Source organism: Oncorhynchus clarkii, chromosome 21, assembly GCF_045791955.1.
Source record: "Oncorhynchus clarkii lewisi isolate Uvic-CL-2024 chromosome 21, UVic_Ocla_1.0, whole genome shotgun sequence".
Classification (NCBI taxonomy): Eukaryota; Metazoa; Chordata; class Actinopteri; order Salmoniformes; family Salmonidae; genus Oncorhynchus; species Oncorhynchus clarkii.
Window position 1 is genome coordinate 39,013,021 of NC_092167.1, and position 12,528 is coordinate 39,025,548.

Genomic DNA, 12,528 nt, shown 5'->3' on the forward strand with positions numbered 1-12,528 from the left:
AAGCCTCAGAAGAGATTTTTCAACTAACTTGTTCTTGGCTGACCTTCTTCGTTCTCGATTTGGAAGAAAAGTGTATTTTATAAAATGTCCGTCTCCAGTTGCAGGTGGTTCTCCAAAAACCAGAGAATATTCGGAATGATATTAAATCCACGTTTTGTATCGAGTGAGAAATGCCTCTTGCACGTGTGTAGATCATTGTTTTGGTCGCACTGTGTGACCTGCTGTCATCTACTTCTACAAGTGTTTGCGGCCGCGTCAAATAGAAACGATTAGTTCCTGCAAAGATGTTGGAAAATGCAAGATGTCTTGCGGCTAAGATGGCAAGGGAACTCCTCACTCGACTAAAAAAAATATATTTGGATTTGATAACTTTCTGAATATTCTCTGGTTTTCGGTGAACCACCTGCAACTGGACGATTATAAGATACACTTATTTCGAATCGAGAACAAAGAACGTATCACGAAGAACAGGTTAGTGGAAATATTCCTTCTGAGGCTTTACACTAACATCAACTGTAACGGATAATGGAGCATCACATATCCCGTTACTGCAGCTAACTGGTTATATTTCCTATGAACATCAGCAGACCATCGTGTTGTCTTGGGTACACCACCTCAGAACTCATGTCCTTATGGGCCTGGAATGTTGGCATGACACTCGCAATTCCATGGAAGGGTTTCAAGAATGTCTGTTCTGCCAACAAAGTTGGCCATGTAGTTTTGACGTCCACTGACTGAATCATTGGGTGACATGCAAATGAGACATCTCTTAGGGAATTGGTTATTTTCCTTTTCAGTTGCAGAACGTTAATGACAACGCTGTGACTTAGCTAGCTATCGGGCCAATTAGTTAGCTAACTAGCTCGTAGTATCTACAGAACAGAGCCAGCTTCAGATAGTTTCAATGAACCAGTAATGATCTAGCTAGCTAGCATGCTAACGTTAGTTGCAGCCAAAAATATCCTGCGCTGTAGTGCCGACAAACACAAATACAAAGGATCCTCTCTCCATATTATTCCATATACATAACCATTAGACGTTATCGTTTAACTAACTATCGTTTAATGAATCATCATCTCCCAAATCCAACCAATATCGTTTATAAAAAATGTTTTACACGTACATAACTATCCAAAATAAGGAACAAAAGTAGGTTGATTATGATTTATGCCATGCAATGTCTGCACAGTGCTGCTAAGCACCACAAATATGGCAACCGGAAGCACTTACCTCAATCATTGTTATCTCTGCGAAAATGACAGAAAAACAACAATTTAACGTGAGTTTTGTCGAGACAGATATATTCAATATTTGTGCCACCTGAAACTGTAAAGGACAGCTGCTGCCGTGGAGTCGGTGGTTGCCTGTCTTGGGGATGTTCTTTCTGGCTGACCAAATGCAGCCTCCCCCTAATAAAAAAAAGAGGGTCCACGTGTAATACCAAATTGGCCTATGGTGATAACATAGAAAATATAAACAGAGTTGTAGAATCCATCCCAAAGCCAAACATGTGAGAACTCACATTTGTTTATAAATAACATGTATATGATAAATATGTATTTGAAGAGGGCCGTCCTTTTTTTGTTATGCCAAAATGTGGATGTCAGTGATTATTTCAAACCATGTCAATCTTTCAAGAACATATGAAAAACCCCATCCACATGAGACATTTTCAGTGCTTAGATCTCTTCCAAGAGATTTCTTGAATGTTTCAACCTATAAGATTATGTAGTGATGAATCAGCTGACACTGGAAACAATAATTTTCATTGACAGAGGTAATTACACAGCCTGGGCATTGCTAACAAGCATCATAATGGCAAATGGCTCATTGCTTGTAACCAGGGATTGATGGTGATGGGGAAGGAGAGGTCAACGTTACAACAAAGCCTCGCTAATGCTCTATATCCAAGGCAAATTTAAAATACCAGGCTGTTTTCTCCCTTTCTTTCACAGGCAATTAAATAACAGTCCAATTGTGTGTGAAATAGGCCTGCCAAGCAGAGCTGCTGACAGACATAGAGAAGACCAATACCACACTGACACAGGAGAGGAATAGCCCTTTTATCTAACTGTGAAAAGGGACAATAGCCTGCTACCTGAATGGAAAATCCTCTCGATAATATCAAGATGTCAGGATTGCAGGGCTGCACTCTAAACATCAAGTAACTGTATAACAATTGACAATAAAACTGGTATTGTTCAAAATAGTTATTTCAACAGATTTGCAAGATCTAGAGTGTATTTTAATTTATTTTGTACCTCAGCTGTTCAAGTCACCAAAATGAACATTGACATCTTAGAGTAGAATCAATAGAACGTAAGTGGACGAGGTATTGAATGCATGTGTATCTGGTTCTAAATATAGATTATTATTGTTGTTGTTATTATCATTGTGTCTGTAAAAATGACAGAAGATAGCATCAAGCCAGTTACAGAAATCTATTTACAAACTATTCCTTAATCTAATGCTGGTCTCAGGAGACAACTGGTCTCCTGCTGGTCTCGTGTTTGCCTGCTGTGTCATCGGAGTGAGCAGTCCTACTCTTTGGGATAAGACAGTCGAGCCGGAATGGGAAAAGCCCATTAACTGCAATCGATCCCTAACAGAGAGTCAACTACAGACAATTAGAAGTGTTGGATCATGATACGGCATGAACGTTTGAATGATGTAGTAGGGAATCATTCTTACCTTACACAATTTATGTGATTTCGTGACAAAAGTTGCTGCTTTTAAGGAAATTGATGTCTTTTGATATTTTGAAATAGATTCTACAAACACTGAGATCTGTGAAAATGTAAAAGCTGCAAATAAATGATTGAAATAAACATTTATTTAATGTAAACATATAGTATTTTTTTATGTATAGTCCTGATATGTTTGTTTAGTATCTGAATGCATTCATACACTCTTAAGAAACAACAAAATATCAGTATAATATACAATTAAATAACAAGAACATTATCACAATATCACAGTACCACTGAAGGAGACCGACATCTTTGGGAAACAACTCACAGATCACAGTTTAAACTCCATGCCTTGTGAGCTACTCACTTTACAATAAATGGATGTATTGTACCTAGGGTTAGTTAAAGCACTTCTTTAGCCAATCATAAGTTATAAACATTTAATAAGGCCAATCACTGTGGAAAATAAGTCACCGTTTGCCCATACACGAAATACACCATTATTTGATAAAGTGGCAGCGATATTTAGAGCCATGGTTTAATCACAAAGTTAGACACATGTGGAATGTTAAGGGTCAGTGCTGATGACCATCTTAGATGGGGAAAGCACAGAAATATCCAAACTGTAAATTAGCATTTTTCACCCCTTATCCTTTCAGATCTAGATATAACAGGGTTTTATATGCTGGTGTCCCGACTCCCCTCATTATAATTATAGACACACACGTTGTTGATGCTATAAGTGAGCTAAAGCTGGTTGACTCATATACATTCACTGTTTCTCTCGGCAACTGTGTGGTCTGGAATGATGTGGTCGCTCAATGTGTCGCCCCCTAACCTGCTTTTAAAGGCTTAATGCTCATGCAGGTGTGTCATTTCAATCAACAGAAATAGCTCAACCATTACCCACGGTTGAAAAATAATATTTTCCCTGTAACATTTAGCTTAAGCTTTAGTTATCCAAGTCTTTTTTCCCCCTATGGGATAACAAAGCGAGTGACTAACCAGGTTGTTGGATGGCTCATTTTGCCTGAGTGAGACAGCGGTGCATTGATCAAGAGGGAGTGTGTGGGAGTTCGAGATGACAAAGCTGGCAGTTTCTAAAGATGGTTGTCACACACTGGAGTAATGGGGGCCCTACAGGTAGTGATGCCCTGAGGTGATGCACTGGAGCAGCCAACTCCAACTTGAAACGCTCTTGACGACAATTTGCATGATGGGGCTTCTCCCAGCAAGGAGAGGCACACAAACAAGCACAATTCACCATTTCAATAGTTACGCCCAAGATTGAGTAGGAGTGTTGGAGGATGCTCCATCTAACAACACGTCAATTGACTATCATGCAAACACTCCAAACATTTGAGTAAATGCTTTTAACTGAAGACGACCTCATTACTATCCAGACCTGGGTCGAATGCATATTGTGTGCTTGATTTAGCTTGTCAGGCACAATGGAACCAATAGAATAGTCCCAAAACTGCATACTCCGGGAGAGCATAATCAACATGCCAGGTGAGCTAAATCAAGAGCACTTTAAGTATTTGAAAGAAAATAAAATACGTATTTGACCCAAGTCTGTTACCATCCAGGAGAGGACAACTTTACCCAAGGTACAAGCCGGTCCAGGACAGTGATGTCTATCCCCTTACTGCATATATCAGTGGCTCCTGTCTCTTCTTATCTCTCCGGCCCACCCTGTTATCTTAATAGAGATCACACTGTACACCTCGACAGTGTGCTGACCCCCGGCGTGGCCTCTCTGCTTATCGGCCCACCACAACTCTCCATCCCTCCCTCCACAACATTATCTGACGCCGGCCTCACAAGGGGGCCTCGGGAGCCATTTTGGTGCAGCGGTAGATTGTTTCCTCAAAGGAAAAGCGGAAACTGTGAGATAGCACCTTTTTTTTCCTAAGAGTATCTTGAACCTAAAATGGTTCTTCAGCTGTCTCCATAGGAGAACCCTTTGAAGAACCATTTTGAGTTCCATGTAGAACCCTTTACACAGAGGGAGCCTAAAGAGTTCTACCTGTAACCAAAAAGGGTCCTTCTATGGAGACAGCCGAATAACCTTTTTGGAATCCTTTTTTCTAAGAGTGTAGGTCACAACGGACAAAGAACCATCAACAAAGTGGAATAGTGACGCGGATGTAGGTGTCTGAACTCGACTCGACGCGAGTAACTACTCAACTTGGGTGATTTTACACAAAGTATTTGCATGACTGCCCACGGATTCTCCACCTCAATTCCCTGTGCATAAACAAATCAAATGGAATATAAATAAGGCCATAAAAAGCAACAACCCGAGTGGTTCCGCATGTTGTTTCCCCCGGGACTTTGCCCTTGTGGGGAAGCACAGCACGTAATTGGACGTAGTAAATAACAGTGAAGAGATGTAACTCTACCATATATCTAGGGCCTTTGTGGAGAGGAGAGGTTGTTTGATGTTTGCTGTTGGGTTTGGGTGATTGATACTAACGCTAATGCTAGCGGGCGGCAGCTTTATTTGCTTCTTTAATCAAGGATAGCATCATCAAAAACATTGCACTGACATATGGGGATCTGAACGTATAGGCACAATGCAATAATCACAGCATCATTCAATAAGCAGACGCTCGCACAAGGGTGGGAACGAGTTGAATGGCTCATCCATGCGTGGGTGTCAAACAAACAGGAAACACGATATCCGACAAGACATTTCACACTGTTTTTTTTACTCCCCCCATCAGAGATAATGACAGACCTGTCATCCACTGAACATAAAGTTACACTTTCAAATCACAACACCAGGCAACGACCCCGTGGGCTCGCTCTGTGCACTCTGATTGGCTCCCTCGCCCAGGGATTGCTGATAGAAGTCAGGTAACGTAAAGAAGAGAGAACTGAATGAGACGTGGGACACAGACACACTGCCATTGGCCATCGGTGGCCAGGACACCTGGCTGGTAAAGTAATTAACCCCGCCGAGTGGTTGGCATGGAAACCGCTGACTCCAAGTGTCCCCCCCACCCTCTGCTCTCCCCCTAGTTCCCTGGTGATGATGTAGTGTCAAATCCCACCACATCCAGCTGCCTCCTGCCTCCTCCAATCACACCTATTAGAGCTGGCAGGCTCCGTGGTGACCCGGCTGGGCCACTGTGTCTGTTTTTCCAGGGTAGTGTGTGTGACGGTGTGTGTGTGTCTGTCCAGGGTAGGAGATGAGGGGGGGCTAGGATGAAGTGTTTGGAGAAAAGCATCGCACTGCCGCTCCCTATGTGAGAATGTGATTAGATTGCAGTGCTGCCAAAATCCCCACACTTGATCTCAAAACAAATTTACTGACAGGTACATATAATAAGGCACAACTGTACACACACACACACAATTTTTAACAAATAGTATTTTAAACAATTTTAAAAAATTCATACTTACATAAGAACCCAGGCAGACTCACAAACTGACACCCACACATGAACACACATCCACACACACTCCTTTTCACACTCTCTTACACACACACACACACACACACACAGAGTGGGGTAGTGGAGGGTATACGCAGGTTTACGCCATATACCCACATGTTTTTCAGTGGGCATTGTCTATACTCACTTCTTAATCCCCAGGATGAGTATCAAAGTAGTGTAATGGAGGTATCCTCCGTATCAATTAGCTGTAAAACACATTTCTAAAATGCATAGCGCACATGCAAGCGGTTTTATGGACAGAGATGGAAATATCTGTTTGAAATGTGGAAAGAAAGGAGCTCTAAAGATGCAACAACTATCATGGGTTGCTAATTAAATTAGTATAATGTCTTTGGCTGCTGGACCATGAAAGAAAGAAAACCAATCGAACAGGAGAACGCACATGAGGATGTCTTTGTAAAACATCTGCCTCCGCGTTTCTATGGTGAGATTTTGGCTATGGGCTACTTTGAAGCAAGGTAAGACATGGTCATAATATGAAGTAAAACGTCCAGCTTTCAAACATTTAAGGAACAGGAAAAATATAGCAATGCTAATGACTGGCCTAACCATACTCTGGTAGATGGAAAGGCTTTCCCAAAAACCTTCTCAATTAAATGTTAACTAGCTACAAAGTAGACTATGCCTACCTGGCAGAATGATATCATGATTATTTGCATCAATCAATCCAGTGGCCATCTGTTAAGCAAACTCCATCTCATGTGCTCCAGAAACACCCTTAACCAATCAACAGTACTAGGTGCCTGTACTACAGAAACACCCCTAACCAATCAACAGCACTGGGTGTCTGTACTATAGAAACACCCCTAACCAATCAACAGTACTAGGTGTCTGTACTACAGAAACACCCCTAACCAATCAACAGTACTAGGTGTCTGTACTACAGAAACACCCCTCACCAATCAACAGTACTAGGTGTCTGTACTACAGAAACACCCCTAACCAATCAACGGTACTAGGTGTCTGTACTACAGAAACACTGCTAACCAATCAACAGTACTAGGTGTCTGTACTACTGAAACACCCCTAACCAAACAACAGTACTAGGTGTCTGTACTACAGAAACACCCCTAACCAATCAACAGTACTAGGTGCCTGTACTACAGAAACACCCCTAACCAATCAACAGTACTAGGTGTCTATACTACAGAAACACCCCTAACCAAACAACAGTACTAGGTGTCTGTACTACAGAAACACTCCTAACCAATCAACAGTACTAGGTGTCTGTACTACAGAAACACCCCTAACCAATCAACAGTACTAGGTGTCTGTACAACAGAAACACCCCTAACCAATCAACAGTACTAGGTGTCTGTACTACAGAAACACCCCTAACCAATCAACAGTACTAGGTGCCTGTACTACAGAAACACCCCTAACCAATCAACAGTACTAGGTGTCTATACTACAGAAACACCCCTAACCAAACAACAGTACTAGGTGTCTGTACTACAGAAACACTCCTAACCAATCAACAGTACTAGGTGTCTGTACTACAGAAACACCCCTAACCAATCAACAGTACTAGGTGCCTGTACTACAGAAACACCCCTAACCAATCAACAGTACTAGGTGCCTGTGCACTTGAATTAAAGGGTAACTACATTTCTGAGATTTTTCCCAGACCTCAAAGTTGTCTCCTGATGTGGTTTAAGCGTTGTAATGGACTTAGAACATCCAATGTTATTTTTCTATTAAAAAAGCAGAACCTGAAAAATATTGGGAAAATTAGAAACCTGTGAATTTCTGACTCAGTTGACAGCCTAATTTATCTGTTTCAATAGTAAGCCTACTATTAGACTAGTTGCACAGTACAGCTTGGGTTGGTCTGACTGTCAAAGACTAATATGGGATTTAGAATTTTAGGTCATTCAGAGTGTGTCACTGTTTCTCATAGACTTTTTCCCACAGGGAGCCTTTTCCTTAGCCGGGGCAGGCCGCTTGGAAAAATCTTGGCAACATTAGAGTATACCCACTTCTCCAGGCACCACTACACCACTGCACCACTAAAGCGCACCGCACTGCACCACTACACCGCATTGCACCGCGCCACTACACCGCTGCACCACTACACCACTGAACCACTACACTACACCACTGAACCACTACACCGCACCACTACACCACTGCACCACTACACCACTACACTGCACCGCACCACTACACCACTCAACCACTACACTACTGAACCACTACACCACTGAACCACTACACTGCACCGCACCACTACACCACTGCACCACTACACCACTACACTGCACCGCACCACTACACCACTGCACCACTACACTACTGCACCACTACACTACTGAACCACTACACCACTGAACCACTACACTACACCACTGAACCACTACACCGCACCACTACACCACTACACTGCACCGCACCACTACACCACTGCACCACTACACTACTGAACCACTACACTACTGAACCACTACACCACTGAACCACTACACCACTGCACCACTACACTACTGCACCACTACACTACTGAACCACTACACCACTGAACCACTACACCACTGAACCACTACACCACTGAACCACTACACCACTGCACCACTACACTACTGAACCACTACACTACTGAACCACTACACCACTGAACCACTACACTACACCACTGAACCACTACACCGCACCACTACACCACTGCACCACTACACCACTACACTGCACCGCACCACTACACTACTGAACCACTACACTACTGAACCACTACACCACTGAACCACTACACCACTACACTGCACCGCACCACTACACCACTGCACCACTACACCACTACACTGCACCGCACCACTACACCACTGCACCACTACACTACTGCACCACTACACTACTGAACCACTACACCACTGAACCACTACACTACACCACTGAACCACTACACCGCACCACTACACCACTACACTGCACCGCACCACTACACCACTGCACCACTACACTACTGAACCACTACACTACTGAACCACTACACCACTGAACTACTACACCACTGAACCACTACACCACTGCACCACTACACTACTGAACCACTACACTACTGAACCACTACACCACTGAACCACTACACCACTGCACCACTACACTACTGAACCACTACACTACTGAACCACTACACTACACCACTGAACCACTACACCGCACCACTACACCACTGCACCACTACACCACTACACTGCACCGCACCACTACACCACTGCACCACTACACTACTGAACCACTACACTACTGAACCACTACACTACTGAACCACTACACCACTACACCACTACACTGCACCACCGCACCACTACACCACTGCACCGCACCTCTACACTACACCACTACACCACTGCACCACTACACCACTGCACCACTACACCGCACCTCTACACTACACCACTACACCACTACACCACTACACCACTGCACCACTATACCACTACACCACTGCACCACTACACCACTACACCACTACACCACTACACTACACCACTACACTGCACCGCACCACTACACTACACAGCGCCGCACCACTGCACCAATACACCACTACACTACACCACTACACTGCGCCGCACCACTACACTACACCACTGCACCGCACCACTACACCACTGAACCACTACACCGCACCACTACACCACTACACCACTACACCGCACCACTACACCACCGCACCACTGCACCACTACACCACACTACTACACCACTACACCACTGCACCACTACACCGCACCACTACACCACTACACCACTACACCACTGCACCACTACACCGCACCACTACACCGCACCACTACACCACTGCACCACTACACCGCACCACTACACCACTGCACCACTACACCACCGCACCACTACACCGCACCACTACACCGCACCACTACACCACTGCACCACTACACCACCGCACCACTACACCGCACCACTACACCGCACCACTACACCACTACACCACTGCACCACTACACCGCACCACTACACCACCGCACCACTACACCACTGCACCACTACACCACCGCACCACTACACCGCACCACTACACCGCACCACTACACCACTACACCACTGCACCACTACACCGCACCACTACACCACCGCACCACTACACCACTGCACCACTACACCACCGCACCACTACACCGCACCACTACACCGCACCACTACACCACTACACCACTGCACCACTACACCGCACCACTACACCACTGCACCACTACACCGCACCACTACACCACTGCACCACTACACCGCACCACTACACCGCACCACTACACCACTGCACCACTACACCACTGCACCACTACACCACTACACCACTGCACCACCGCACCACTCCACACTGGCTGGCTGGCTGGCTGGCGATTGGGTCATGGATGTCTCTGTCAGAGATGTGGGGCTGAGATTAGTTTTGGCAGTGGTGACCATGGCCTCATTTTACAACATGCCCATTCACAGGGGGCAATATCAAACTAGCCTGGTAGCTCTCTGCTCTGAGACCACCACCTGGCAACCACCTGACAACTAAAGGGAGTCTCCTAGGTAATTCTGTCAGGGAGAGTGGAGGAAGAGGAACATGTCATTGGCCAGCAGGTTTTTGCTCTAACACACCTGATTTAGCTGCAGAACATTGATTAGCTAAATCAGGTGTGTAAAAGCAGGGCTGGAGCAAAAGCCTGCATACCGGTTAGCTTATTTACATTAACGTATCTGTCAGAAGGGGGGGGGGGGGGGGGTAAAGAAAGTGAAATGTCACCAATCCATGTCACAACTCAAGCAACCCCATGAGAGCTGCTGACATTGCTCACTTCTTCACAATGCCCAGCCGGCTGGGCACAGACACCAATTCAACATCTATTCCACGTTGGGTCAATGTAATTTCATTTAATTACGTGGAAACAACGTTTATTCAACAAGTGTGTGCCCAGATGGAGGTCTCTCTGAGCGGCAGTCAGTTTGGTTGACTACCAAAGGGCAGGGCTCACATTGTAGGCTCCCATCTCACTTCTAGAACAAGACAACAATCAACTCTACGCCACTGCCCTGAATTGAACAAAAATGCTAGTTTAAACTTTTTTTCTGTCCATTTGTTCATTTCAAACATAGAAAAAGTCCAAATAGGCGAGACACCTGAGGATGTCATTAATACACCCCCTTATCGTGGTGAACTGGCACGCTGTTCGGGCGTTTTGCTAAAGCCCAAGGCGCCACGTCGCTTCACAATTTCATTAGCGACAAATCCCATCTGCTTTATAAAGTCATCAGACTCCTCGAAACACCTCGCCAATATTCCAAATCAGCTGGCTGGCAGCGGGCCTACACTCTGTGTGTGTGTGTGTGTGTGTGTGTGTGTGTGTGTGTGTGTGTGTGTGTGTGTGTGTGTGTGTGTGTGTGTGTGTGTGTGTGTGTGTGTGTGTGTGTGTGTGTGTGTGTGTGTGTGTGTACACGCCAATGCTTCTATTTTGTGTCAAAGATTTAAAAATAGCAAGCAGCCTTCTGCAGAATAAGCACTTCATGGATTCTGGCTTTGATGGTATGCTTGCATGGAGAGGCCAGCTGCCACCTGAATGTGGAGAGAACTGAATCAGAATACCGTAGCAGGGTCTGGACTTTTGTTTTAAGACAAGTAGGTGTGTGTGTGTGTGGTTATGCAGCCAGTTTACAAAGCTTGTATAAGAATAGACAACTATGATAATCAGTTAATTGTGAAAACAAGGACTTTGACATTCCTCGTGCAGCACTGATGCCCATTTTATTCACAAGTCTATGCTCCTACGCAACAAGTTGGACACGTGACATTGAAAGATAGTCATGCAGGTTCATTCAAACAACTTTCTCCCCCCAAAAAATACAGCATATCACGTGTTGGTGTGTAAGGTACATGCAGTCACAGGTCATTTTCTATTTGTCGCTTCGAGAAAATGATATGTAAATGGCATCAAAGCTGATCTGTGACTGGAACTATCATCTATATACATAAACATATATCAATACAGAACAAATGCATTCTTCTGTGTTTTCAAACTCTGGAACAATATATTTAGCAGATTTCCGTACAAATCTAATATATTCATCACATTGGGGCTCCTCTATGTGGGGAACGGTAAAAACAACCAGCTCTCATTTTACTAGCAACCCTTAGGAATAAGCAGGACGCAAACAAATGGGATTATCGTATGATGGGAGATGGTTTGGGGGGGCTTTGTTATCTTTATTATTTTCTGTAGGGCATTAGGCTTGCAACTGGATTGATTTCAAGATTGTCTGCTCTTTTCAGAGCAACAGCACTGTTTAGATGCTCTGACTGTGAATGGGAGGCTGAGGGAGAGTTCTCTCTATCCGTTCCATAGACTCACGCAGATAACGGTTGGGAA

General features: G+C 44.5%; 1 pseudogene; it reads right to left on the minus strand.

Moving 5' to 3' along the window:
* Window positions 1-1,331, minus strand: part of LOC139379221 (ATP-dependent RNA helicase DHX15-like) — a 42,629-nt pseudogene extending 41,298 nt beyond the window's left edge.
* Between the last annotated feature and the right edge of the window lie 11,197 nt (window positions 1,332-12,528).